The following is a 13626-nucleotide window of genomic DNA, read 5'->3' on the forward strand; positions in this document are numbered from 1 at the left end:
AACTCTGGACACTGCTTATGGAGCCAGGAATGCAACAGTGGCTCTTTCATTGGCTGATTTTCGGATTGAGCCTCTAACATTTACTTTTCTTTATTTTATTTCTTTCTTCCAAAGGAACAGAATTGAGTTTCAATCACAGTTTGCCTTTTTCCCCTGGGTAATGTCTTTTTTTTTCCGGGTATACAGTTTCCTGCTTGTTTGGCATGAGAGAATGCAGAAGATATTGACATTTTCCCCCAGTCCGTTTCCTCTGAAAGTTGCGTCAACAATGTGCGTAATGGGCATAAAAAAAAAAAAAACTTTATTTGCATAGACCCACAGAGAATATTATGGTATTGCAGAGACCTCTGTTCATAGTCAGAGGTATAAGGCCCTCTGTTGTTACCTCTGTCCGTGAAAGGGTAAATTTATATTTGAATGTCATGATTCACAGAAGCATTTTCGCATACCTGGGTTCTGCCCTTATGTATGAAATATTTAGTAATACTTCAGTTTTATTCAGTTTTTTGTTAATCTTATTCAGAGTAAAAATACATTTGAATAACTTTGTACCTTTTATTGGACTGAAATTAATCTGCATCTGGATTAAAACCTAAACAATAATGTGCTTCCATTCTATTTGATGATATTGTAAGCCAGTGTGCAATTGAAATATTTCCTTGATATGGTTTACTTTGTTTTATAAACAAAGTTACTTGTCTGACAAAGTAGAAGCCGTTTTGTGTAAGATTGCAATATTTTATGTGGTTTGAACCTAGTAGCAGCTCTGTGCTATACAAAACTAAAGTATCTATTTCCAGCCATGTAGACAGACATGACAACTTTGTATGAGGAGCAGAGGTCTAACTTCTGTCTGAGTGGTTAATATGAGTGCCTCTTAAGGCTGATACTGGTTTCATATTCAAAAATGCTTAAATCTCACAGATATTGGCGTCCAGATCCAATATTTTGTCAGACAATTTATCATGTATAATTTATACTTTTATTGTTCAGATATTTGTATAGAAGCTTCAGTGACTGTTTAAGGAAACAACACATACCATGTCCTGTGTATTGTCTACTTATTGACATTAATCATAAAATAGGACAACAGCATAAGGTTGCAGATATAATGTCATGTATATTCAATTTGCTCACACAATGTGTGGTTGTTTTGGGGTTGTTTTTTTTTAGCTGTTTTGGTTTTAAGCTCTTAATAACAGCTGTGTGTGAGAAGTCAGCCCACAACATGCATGAGAAATGATAAATTCAAATATTTAAAAAAAAATCAGTTTGATAACCTACAATCCCTAGAAAAGACTGAATTGATTTGTAAACCAATATTTTATTTTAGTAATTGTTAGATTAAGCAACTATTTCATGCTCTGGAATGCAGAACTGTTTTTTTTTTTTCAAGGCAGTCCAATAAAACGTATCACGTATTAGCAAAAGGATTGTAAAAATCCAGGCAGGCCCTAAGCTTCTGAGAACATGAGGACAGGAACTAGTCCTGTATTAGTTGGGTATTCTTAAAATATTTCTCTACTCCCACCCTCCAGCAAACATAAGTGAGCAGCACTGCAATGTAATCAGATATACTTTTGTCAGGGATATAATCACACTAAAATGAATTCCAAATCTGTTATGCTTACCTAGAAACCCAATATTGGATTCATTAATTACTCTTTTGGTAACAGCAAAGTAATTTGATTAATTTGTCTATGCATAGTTGTTTAATCTCCTGCTGGCATGATGCAAATGTTTGTTGTTGTTTATTTTTTATTATTTGATCTCTTAACCATTTCACCTGTTTTGATTTTCCCCCACAAGTGAGATAAAAAAAATAATTCTAACATAAAACAAATTAATATTGCCATTGCTCTAGTTTTTGCCAGTTTTAACATATAAATGTATCATCCAGAAATTTCAACAAGGCTGCCAGAAGTTAGTTTAATGGTAGCTTTAAAAATGGCACTAGTCTATAAAAAATGGCACTAGTCTATAAAATAATAATGTTGAAAGATATAATAGTTCTACAAATATTGTGCTAAAAAGTCAGGGTTTGTATGACAGGTGGTTTGGTTAATTATTAATTGGACACCCAGTACTGTATATCCTCCCTCACCAGGCTGCAATGTATGACAGAATCATCCTTTTTATAAAAGCTGTAGAATTGTGCAATTTTGCAACAATGGTGGCGCTAAGATTTAAATCTCAGAATAGTTGTTTGTAAACATTAGTAGAAGTTACATTTCTGAAATTTTGCCTTATTTTTATTCTAAGGTCACCTTCAAATTAGCTCAGTGTTTGTTTTCATCCAGCACCGCCTGGCACTGTCTGATTAAATCCAGGTGGCATGCATAGTAATAACAGGTTTGTAATGTTAGTTGGCACTGCTGATACTACATAAATTCCTGATTTAAATGGCGTCCAGGCTATCATACCCATTTATGGCAAAATAATATTGAGTTAAACATAATGAGGAATAGTCCATTAGTCATACACAAGGTGATTTTTCTCTCTTATGAGTTTCTGTGACAAACTAAACAACCCCTTTTAGTGTCATGGGGGTATTTCATGTAGCTCTGGCATTAAATGTGTGTAATGTTACACATTTAAAATATTAACTTCAGCTGTCTATCCCTTGCTCTAAAATATTGTCAGAGCATGGAGCTTTTGCATGAAACAGATTAATTTAGCGCTGCCCTTTATTTCTGTATACAACACACACCTGATATCTGTGGATCTGTATACCAAGTCTCTCCTCTGTTGCATGTGCCCTGCTGTCGTGTATGGCTTTATCTGAGCCCGAACCCTGCATGGCAAAGGAGGAATACTGGAAATAACATGAATTATAACAAATGTTTCTGTGTGTCCATATTGTTTATTAACTGTCATAGACCATTTGTTTTTGTAAACTAGGTATTACCAGGTCTGCAATTCAAATGCTGCAATATAAGGCAGTAATCATTCACTGCATACATTTTATTGTTGTCTCATGCAGACATTCTTAAATTCTTTTTTTATTGAAAAATCCTTACACATATCAATAATATAATAATTCCTGGCTTCTGAAAGTGTAAAAACATGTCCTGTATTGCTCTGTAGTGCCACATCATTTTCTTCAATGACATTTGAAACTATTGTTATGCCAACACCAATGGGAAATGGAAGCCTTTGTTGGGGTGGGATGTAGAGGTAAGTGGGTCTGTTGGGTGTGCATCTTACTGCACACATTCTTCACCATCATGTTTGTGGTAACAGCATGTTTTCTGTTTGCACAATGTATGCAGTACTTATATGCAGACTTCAAATTTGTCCCTGTACAAATATTCGACAATGGGCGTCAAGAAAACTAAACAAAAAAAAATGTATTCTTTTATATATGTCCCTGAACTTTCATTTGTTGAGACCCCTTTGTAACATGCCTGCTGATCCCCCAGTTCCTAATGATAAATATGCATATTCATTAAAGATACAGCATTCCTGTTTCAAAATGTTCTGTTATTGCAATTTTTCATTACATTCAGTTGTATGTGACTTTCCAGTACTGATGTTAACCACTGTATTTCTTTAACAAAAAGCTAAATAATGCATTCAGCTAAAAAAACAACATATAACTTACAGATTTACACATAATATAAAACCTCTGAAGTTGATATTTACCCCCAAAGAAACTCTCAACTTTAATTTAAAACTTTCCAAAATGTGTCTTTCATGATTCAGATACAGCGCACAATCTAAAAAAAATATTCACTTGACTTCTATTATCAAATTTACTTTGCTCTCTTGGTATCCTTTGTTGAAAAGCAGGTACTATAGGTAGGTTAAGGAGTGTGCATGTGTCTTAAGCACTATATGGCAGCGGTACTTCAAAAATGCTATCAACAATGTTGTACTTTGTGCTCTATCTGAATCATGAAAGAAACAAAAACATAATTTATGTAAGAACTTACCTGACAAATTCATTTCTTTCATATTGGCAAGAGTCCATGAGCTAGTGACGTATGGGATATACAATCCTACCAGGAGGGGCAAAGTTTCCCAAACCTCAAAATGCCTATAAATACACCCCGCACCACACCCATAATTCAGTTTAACGAATAGCCAAGTAGTGGGGTGATAAAGAAAGGAGTAAAAAGCATCAACAAAGGAATTTGGAAATAATTGTGCTTTATACAAAAAAATCATAACCACCATAAAAAAGGGGTGGGCCTCATGGACTCTTGCCAATATGAAAGAAATTAATTTATTAGGTAAGTTCTTACATAAATTATGTTTTCTTTCATGTAATTGGCAAGAGTCCATGAGTTAGTGACGTATGGGATAGAAATACCCAATATGTGGAACTCCACAGAAGAGTCACTAGAGAGGGAGGGATAAAATAAAAACAGTCTTCGCTGAAACAAATTAATCCACAACCCAAATATAAGTTTATTCTCATAAATAAGAGGAAAAACTTAAATCATAAGCAGAAGAATCAAACTGAAACAGCTGCCTGAAGAACTTTTTCTACCAAAAACTGCTTCCGAAGAAGCAAGTACATCAAAATGGTAGAATTTAGTAAATGTATGCAAAGAAGACCAAGTTGCTGCTTTGCAAATCTGATCAACTGAAGCTTCATTCCTAAAAGCCCCTAAGAAGTAGAAACTAATCTAGTAGAAATGAGCTGTAATTCTCTGAGGCAGGACTTTACCCAACTCAAAATAAGCTTGATGAATCAAAAGCTTTAACCACGATGCCAAAGAAAACGGCAGAAGCCTTCTGACCTTTCCTGAACCAGAAAAGATAACAAATAGACTAGAAGTCTTCCTGAAATCTTTAGTAGCTTCAACATAATATTTCAGAGCTCTCACCACATCCAAAGACTGTAAAGATCTCTCCAAAGAATTCTTAGGATTAGGACACAAAGAAGGGACAACAATTTCTCTATTAATGCTGTTAGAATTCACAACCTTAGGTAAGAATTTAAATGAAGTCTGCAAAACTGCCTTATCCTGATGAAAAATCAGAAAAGGAGATTCACAAGAGAGAGCAGATATTTTAGAAACTCTTCTAGCAGAAGAGATGGCCAAAAGGAACAACATTTTCCAAGAAAGTAGTTTAATGTTCAAAGAATGCATAGGCTCAAATGGAGGAGCCTGTAAAGCCTTCAAAACCAAATTAAGACTCCAAGGAGGAGAGATTGATTTAATGACAGGCTTGATACAAATCAAAGCCTGTACAAAACAGTGAATATCAGGAAGTTTATCAATTTTTCTGTGGAATAAAACAGAAAGAGCAGAGATTTGTCCTTTCAAGGAACTTGCAGACAAAAACCTTTATCCAAACCATCCTGAAGAAACTTTAAAATTCTAGGAATTCTAAAAGAATGCCAAGAGAATTTATGAGAGGAACACCATGATATGTAAGTCTTCGAAATGCGATAATAAATCTTTCTAGAAACAGATTTACGAGCCTGTAACATAGTATTAATCACTGAATCAGAGAAACCTCTATGACTAAGCACTAGGCGTTCAATTTCCATACCTTCAAATTTAATAATTTGAGATCCTGATGGAAAAACGGACCTTGAGAGAGAAGGTCCGGTCTTAATGGAAGTGGCCAAGGTTGGCAACTGGACATCCGAACTAGATCCGCATAAGAAAAGCTGTAAGGCCTTGCTGGAGCCACCAGCAACACAAATGATTGTTCCATGATGATTTTGGAGATCACTCTTGGAAGAAGGACTAGAGGTGGGAAAAGATAAGCAGGTTGATAACACCAAGGAAGTGTCAACGCATCCACTGCTTCCGCCTGAGGATACCTGGACAGGTACCTGGGAAGTTTCTTGTTTAGATGAGATGCCTTCAGATCTATTTCTGGAAGACCCCACATCTGAACAATTTGAGAAAACACATCTGGGTGGAGAGACCACTCTACCGGATGTAAAGGCTGACGACTGAGATAATCCGCTTCCCAATTGTCTATACTGGAATATGAACTGCAGAAAATTAGACACAAGCTGGATTCCGCCCAAAAAAGTAAGATACTTCTTTCATAGCTTGAGGGACTGTTGAGTCCCACCCTGATGATTGACATATGCCCACAGTTGTGATATTGTCTGTCTGAAAACAAATGAACGGTTCTCTCTTCAATAGAGGCCAAAACTGAAGAGCCCTGAGAATCGCACGGAGTTCCAAAATATTTATTGGTAACTCTCGCCTCTTGAGCTTTCCAAAACCCCTTGAGCTGTCAGAGATCCCCAAAAAGCTCCCCAACCTGAAAGACTTGCATCTGTTGTGATCACAGTCCAGGATTGCGATGACCGAAACAAGCCCTAGAAACAATACGATGGTGATCTAAGCCACCAAGTCAGAGATAGTAGAACATTGGGATTTAAGGATATTAATTGTGATATCCTTGTATAATCCCTGCACCATTGGTTCAGCATACAAAGCTGGAGATGGTCTCATATGAAAACGTAGTTAAAGGGGATTGTGTCCGATGCTGCAGTCATTGAGACCTAAAGCTTCCATGCACATATCTAGCTGAAGGGAATGACTGGAGACTGAAGGTTCCGACAGGCTGCAACCAATTCAAACGTCTCTTGTCTGTTAGAGACAAAGTCATGGACACTGAATCTATCTGGAAACCTAAAAAGGTTACCCTTGTCTGAGGAATCAAAGGACTTTTTGGTAAATTGATCCTCCAACCATGTTTTTGAAGAAACAAACACTAGTTCATTTCATGTGAATATTCTGCAGAACGTAAAGACTGAGCAAGTACCAAGATACCGTCCAAATTAGGAAACACTGCATTTACCCTGCTCTCTGATTACAGAGAGTAGGGCACCGAGAACCTTTGAAAAGATTCTTGGATCTGTCGCTAGGCCAAAAGGAGAGCAACAAATTGGTAATGCTTGTCTAGAAAAGAGATCTCAGGAACTGATAGTGATCTGGATGAATCGGAATATGAAGCTATGCATCCTGTAAGTCTATTGTGGACATATGATGCCCTTGCTGAACAAAAGGCAGAATAGTTCTTATAGTCACCATTTTGAAAGTTGGTACTCTTACATATCGATTCAAAATTTTTAGTTAAAAAACTGGTCTGAATGAATTTTCTTTCTTTGGGACAATGAATAGATTTGAATAAAACCCCAGACCCTGTTACTGAAACGGAGCTGGCATGTTTACCCCTGATAACTCCAGGTTCTTAAACACACTGCAGGAAAGCCTGAGCCTTTACTGGGTTTGCAGGATGCGTGAGAGAAAAAATCTTCTCACAGGCGGTCTTACTCTGAATCCTATTCTGTACCCTTGAGAGACAATACTCTGAATCCATTGATTTTGGACCGAATTGGTCCAAACATCTTTGAAAAATCTTAATCTGCCCCCTACCAGCTGAGCTGGAATGAGGGCTGCACCTTCATGCGGACTTGAGGGCTGGCTTTGATCTCTTAAATGGCTTGGATTTATTCCAATTCAAGGAAGGCTTCCAATTGGAAAAAGATTCTTTGGGGGAGGAATTAGGTTTCTGTTCCTTATTTTGTCGAAAGGAACTAAAAGGGTTAGAAGCTTTAGATTTACCCTTAGGTCTTTTATCCTGAGTCAAAAAAACTCTCTCCCCCCCCAGTGACAGTTGAAATTATTGAATCCAACTGAGAACTAAATAACTTATTACCTTGGAAAGAAAGAGATAGCAATCTGGACTTGGAAGTCATGTCAGCATTCCAAGATTTAAGCCACAAAGCTCTTCTAGCTAAAATAGCTAAAGACATAGATTTAACATCAATGTTGATGATATCAAAAATGGCATCACAAATAAAATTATTAGCATGTTGAATCAAGTTAACAATGCTAGACAAATCATGATCCAATACTCGTTGCGCTAAAGTTTCCAACCAAAAAGTTGAAGCAGCTGCAACATCAGCCAAAGAAATTGCAGGCCTGAGAAGATGACCTGAATATAAATAGGCTTTCCTTAGATAAGATTCAAGTTTCCTAGCTAAAGGATCTTTAAAAGAAGTACTATCTTCCATAGGAATAGTAGTACGCTTAGCAAGAGTAGAGATAGCCCCATCAACTTTGGGGGATTCAACTTTTCCCAAAACTCTAAAGTAACTGCTGGCAAAGGATACAATTTTTTAACCTTGAAGAAGGAATTAAAAGAAGTACCAGCCTATTCCATTCCTTAGAAATCATATCAGAAATAGCATCAGGAACTGGAAAAAACCTCTGGAATAAACCACAGGAGGTTTATAAACAGAATTTAATGTTACTAGCTTTAATATCAAGATGACTAGATTCCTCCATATCCAATGTAATCACACTTCTTTTAACAAAGAAACGCATATACTTCATTTTAAATAAATAAGGAAAGATTTGTCAGTGTCAATATCTGAGCAGGATCTTCTGGAACCAGATAGATCCCCAATCAGAGAAGTATAATTCAGCATGTTGCTGGTCATTTGAAATGTCATCAACTTTATGAGAAGTTTTTAAAGACCTTTTACGTTTATTAGAAGGCGAGATTGCAGACAAAGCCTTCTGAATAGAATCAGAAATAAATTCTTTTAAATTTACAGGTATATCTTGTGCATTAGATGTTGAGGGAACAGCAACAGGTAATGAAACTACTACTGATGGATACATTCTCTGCATGTAAAAGTTTATCATGACAACTATTACAAACCACAGCAGAAGATATAACCTCCACAAGTTTACAACAAATGCACTTAGCTTTGGTAGAACTGTTATCAGGCAGCAGGGTTCCAACAGTGATTTCTGAGACAGGATCAGATTGAGACATCTAGGCATATAGGAATGGGTTCCTAAATAATTAAAATATTTGGCGCCAAGTATGACGCACAACAAACAGAAAAATATTTTTTTGGCGCCAAAAATGTCCAGAAATGACACACTCGCATCACAGATGATTCAACCTTGTGAAGGACTCAGCGTCGACTAAGACGCCGGAAATGACGAATTTGCGCCAACGAACGTAACTTTGCGCCAAAAAAATCTTGCGCCAAGAATGACGCAATAAACTTTGGCATTTTGCGCCCTCGCAAGCCTAATTCTGCCCGCGAATTTAAAAGACAATCTATTTGAAACAGAGACTATACCCCAGGTAAGAAATACATTTTTCCTAAAAAAAAGCATTTCCCAGATATGAAACTGACAGTATGCAAAAGAAAAAATACTGAAAACCTGAATCATGGCAAATATAAGTACAATACATATATTTAGAACTTTATATAAATACATAAAGTGCCAAACCATAGCTGAGAGTGTCTTAAGTAATGAAATCATACTTACCAAAAGACACCCATCCACATATAGCAGATAGTCAAACCAGTACTGAAACGGTTATCAGTAGAGGTAATGGAATATGAGAGTATATCGTCGATCTGAGGTAGGGAGGTAGGAGATGAATCTCTACGACCTGATAACAGAGAACCGATGAAATAGATCTCCCGTGAGGAAAACCATTGCATTCAATAGGTGATACTCCCTTCACATCCCTCTGACATTCACTGTACTCAGAGGAATTGGGCTTCAAAATGCTGAGAAGCGCATATCAAAGTAGAAATCTTAGCACAAACTTACTTCACCACCTCCATAGGAGGCAAAGTTTGTAAAACTGAATTGTGGGTGTGGTGAGGGGGTGTATTTATAGGCATTTTGAGGTTTGGGAAACTTTGCCCCTCCTGGTAGGATTGTATATCCCATACGTCACTAGCTCATGGACTCTTGCCAATTACATGAAAGAAAACTGTATTTCATATCCCCTTAAGGATTATTTATTTTAAAATATGATAATTTCTCTCAAGGTAGCTCATTGGTGGTGCAAGTATTAATTTTAGTATTTCTATTAGTACAGGATACTACATTCATCCATTCATACAGTACAGATAGTACAAGGCAGTTATTACTTATTTTTTGCATGATTGACGCGGTAGACATTCTGATGCATTATTACACTGTCTCTATAGCAGCAATGGAAAAACAAATATAATTTAACTGAATACATATGTGCCCACCATGTTGTGAAAAGAGTAAAGTAACTTTTATGCTAGGGACCATGGCCCCAACAACAGTGGGTTTGTGCAGGAGAGTGGAGTTAAAGGAAAAGGAAGGTGGAGATGTTTTGTAGGTTAAACAGGTAGAAACTCTTTATCCAAACTGCATGAGACTGGAAACGGTTTGCATTTTGGAATATTTGCAATTTTAAAATGGTACAGTTGGGAGGGGGGGGGGGGGATGGAACCAAGTGTAACCAACAGTATCTTATGCCATTTAGGCAATATTTACATGTCATCATACAGCTTAAGTTATTTTTATATATAAAAAAAACATTTAATATTTTATATGACTAAACAGGACAATCAAGTTACAGCAGGTTAATCCAAAATATTCACAAAGGTACATACATTACTAGATGATCTCAAGCTAGGATTAATCATTAGAAATATATAACACACTCAACTATTTCAAAGTCAACGTTACTGTACATTGCATATCGCCCAGATATCTAAATATGGAATAGAGTAACCCTACATTTTTCAAATAAAGTAACATATATATCCCCATACAAGCGATAAGATTGTGAAGCGGCTATCACCAATGATGCATAAAGGCCTCTCTTGGACCCCTCCAAAGATAATACTAACATAGGGGGAATGAGAACAGAGAGGGCCAATCTTGGACCCAAATTGTAATAAAAAAAAAAGATTGCTCATTAAAATAGTTGCATCAAAATAAAGGAAAGGATATAGACTCTGTTGCATAATTGTAAGGTATCTGCAATTTGCCATTCAATATAAATCAAAGCTTATTATTGGAGGATTAAGTTATATTTTATTCGATAAACCCCACCAAATTACAGGGAGTAGTATAGGGTTTAAAATAAAATAGTACAAAAAAAAAACTAAGCCATTCCTAAGGCAGCGATAAACATCTGTGATTTCCCCTAAAACATTCTCTTTTTAGGTAGAAATGATTATAAGGTCACTACAAGTGAAAGATAATGGGAATGTACGCAAATATATGACTAATATGTTCTTAAAGAAATAAGGTACCCATTCTCATGACTTCTACCATTTTTCATAACATATTGCAATATAAGCATTATAAAACATAGGCACATAACATTATTTTTTATCTTCAGCTCTATACTACTATATAAAGTAGAATGCATGGATGTCTACATATTAACCTCTTAAGGACATATGACGGAATTTTTCCGTCATAAAACAATTGAGCAAACTGAAAGCTGTGTCCTTAAAGGGTTAAAAGGCAGAGTTCAAGTGTTATAAATATATACTACTAAAGCTAACAGTGTTATCAAACATAATAGAACAAAACAAGTCCCCACATGTCCAGCATACATGTGGGGACTTGCCTTCATTAGGGAATGTAGTGTTCAGGGGAAAAGGGGCTACAAATATGTAGAGTATTATAGGTCATAAGAAACAACACTGGTAGCACTAACTGTATTAGCAGCTGTAGAGATTTATACTTATCTAGTGAGCGATGTCCCATAGTAAGTTCAGCCAACTCCAACTTTTGGTCGTAACTCAGAAGATGTAAAATTGAGCTTTCATGTTTGGAGATGGCTGTTAATAAAAATAATCCTTTCCTTTCTAAATTGCAATACTGCGCCATAACTCTGTGATCCGGCAAGAAACACAGCCGGCTGTCTCTTCTCTAACAATCTCTCAAGCATCTTCTCCAGTGACATAACAGAGTCAACACCACAAGTGCCATGCAAAGTAGGCTTCAAAGACATCCTGCAATCAGTAGCGCTCAAAACATTAGACAGTCCTTTTCTTAGTGACTTGAGCCTCCCCCTCATCCTCAGCCAATCTATTGCTCAAAATAAAGTTGTAGGCTTGCTTAGGCTCCCAACAGGCTACTCTGCAACAGGGAGCGCAACAAGTGGCTACAGCTGGGGCCCCAAAGCCGCACCACCTCCACAGTGCAAATCAATAGCTCTTTTCGGGAAGGACTCCGCAGGAACATCAACAGAAGAAGGGCTAAAAGCAGACCTCAATGTGATCATGAAGGCCATTTGGTACTCATGTAACATGAAACTAATCTCCTCCACAAGGTAAGTGGCAGTCTCCATACTTGGTAAAAATGCACCAATTCAAAAGATTTAAGTAATAGGAAAATTGCTTATCAGATATCATCAGGAGAATGGGGTGGTTAGATGAAGGCCCAGGCCATTAAATAACCTCCGCTACAAACCTCATCTGTTCAGTTCTTTTGGGTTGAAATCTTATTCAATAGTAGCAGCAATCTAAGCTTTACAAAATTATTGAAAAAATTGCAAGTCCAGTAAATGATAAATAGCAGATTTACCAGCTCCAGCATTCAGCCATGCTGCTCACCAGCACCCCCCCCCCCCCCCATTTTATATATAAAAAAAAAATTTAATCAAAGATTTTTATTGAGGTTTTTGGGCATTACAATATGACAATATATATGTTCTGTCACATACATATCAATTTCATAAAAATACACGATAATAGTACAAATTTGGACAAGATCATCTTAATTTCCAACAAAACACATAACAATGAAACCTCATTTTTAAAGTTTTATATAAATAAGTATTCCCTGATAAAGAAAATCACCTAGTATAGTGATATTTGACAAGCGATTACAAGGAATGAGATGCAGGCTGTGAACTCAGATGAAGGGAATGAAATCAGCAGATGAATACTGCTCACAAGAAACAGTAGCTAATATATATATATACTAAAAATAAGTTCTCTATCTCCCTAAATAAAAAACTGTAACTTATTGTGAACTATGCATAGGAGGAAAAATCAGGAAATCTGAACTAGGTGCTGAAGCATACTACCCATACCGTGCATGTTAGTTCTATGTATGAGAAAGTACTCATAATTTACCCGAAGTGTGGTTCTAATTTATCTAGCAGCAGGAGACTCTAGCTTAAGCGACTTATCTGCATATCATTGAAGGTGAAGAAACATAAGTTCATATCATCTACCCTTTAAGGGATATTAGATATGGTTATATGGGTATACTATAGCAGTTAGTAATTAGCTGACTAAGCTCCCTCTCATGCCCTAAAAGGGAAATAATATAGGTCAATAAAAGGTTAAATGACTACATTAGGGGGTTCCAAATTATCAAATCCCCAGATGATATGAAAGGGCATGCCTTATTACATGTCAGATATATCATAGAAATTACCGTCTGGGTGTCAACTGATATAGTGTGTCACAGGTATTAGCATGATAGCAACCTTGGTAGGATACTACATTTTATTTCATTTCTCTAACTCTATCTTCTAAACACCTTAACACGGTGTGTAAAAGGACACCCGATGCGGACCTGTAAAGCTCAGAGAGTAGGTTCTAAGTTAAATTTAAGTCTATATGAAACTTAACAACTCATAATAATAAAGGAGCAAGTTAACTTTGCAATAAGATTCTTCGACATAATTTGGAGGGTTCTTTACTACATGCATCAGAACAGGGTACTTACAATAAAACTCCTATTAGTTATCTATAACATAGGACTAATACAACTATGAGACAATATACTTTTGTTTAACAGACTGAATATAAGAAAACTACTAATTAGATCTACCAAGAGTCACATTCTTGAGATGTTACATGAATTGTTT

Source organism: Bombina bombina, chromosome 1 (assembly GCF_027579735.1).
Source record: "Bombina bombina isolate aBomBom1 chromosome 1, aBomBom1.pri, whole genome shotgun sequence".
Taxonomy (NCBI): domain Eukaryota; kingdom Metazoa; phylum Chordata; class Amphibia; order Anura; family Bombinatoridae; genus Bombina; species Bombina bombina.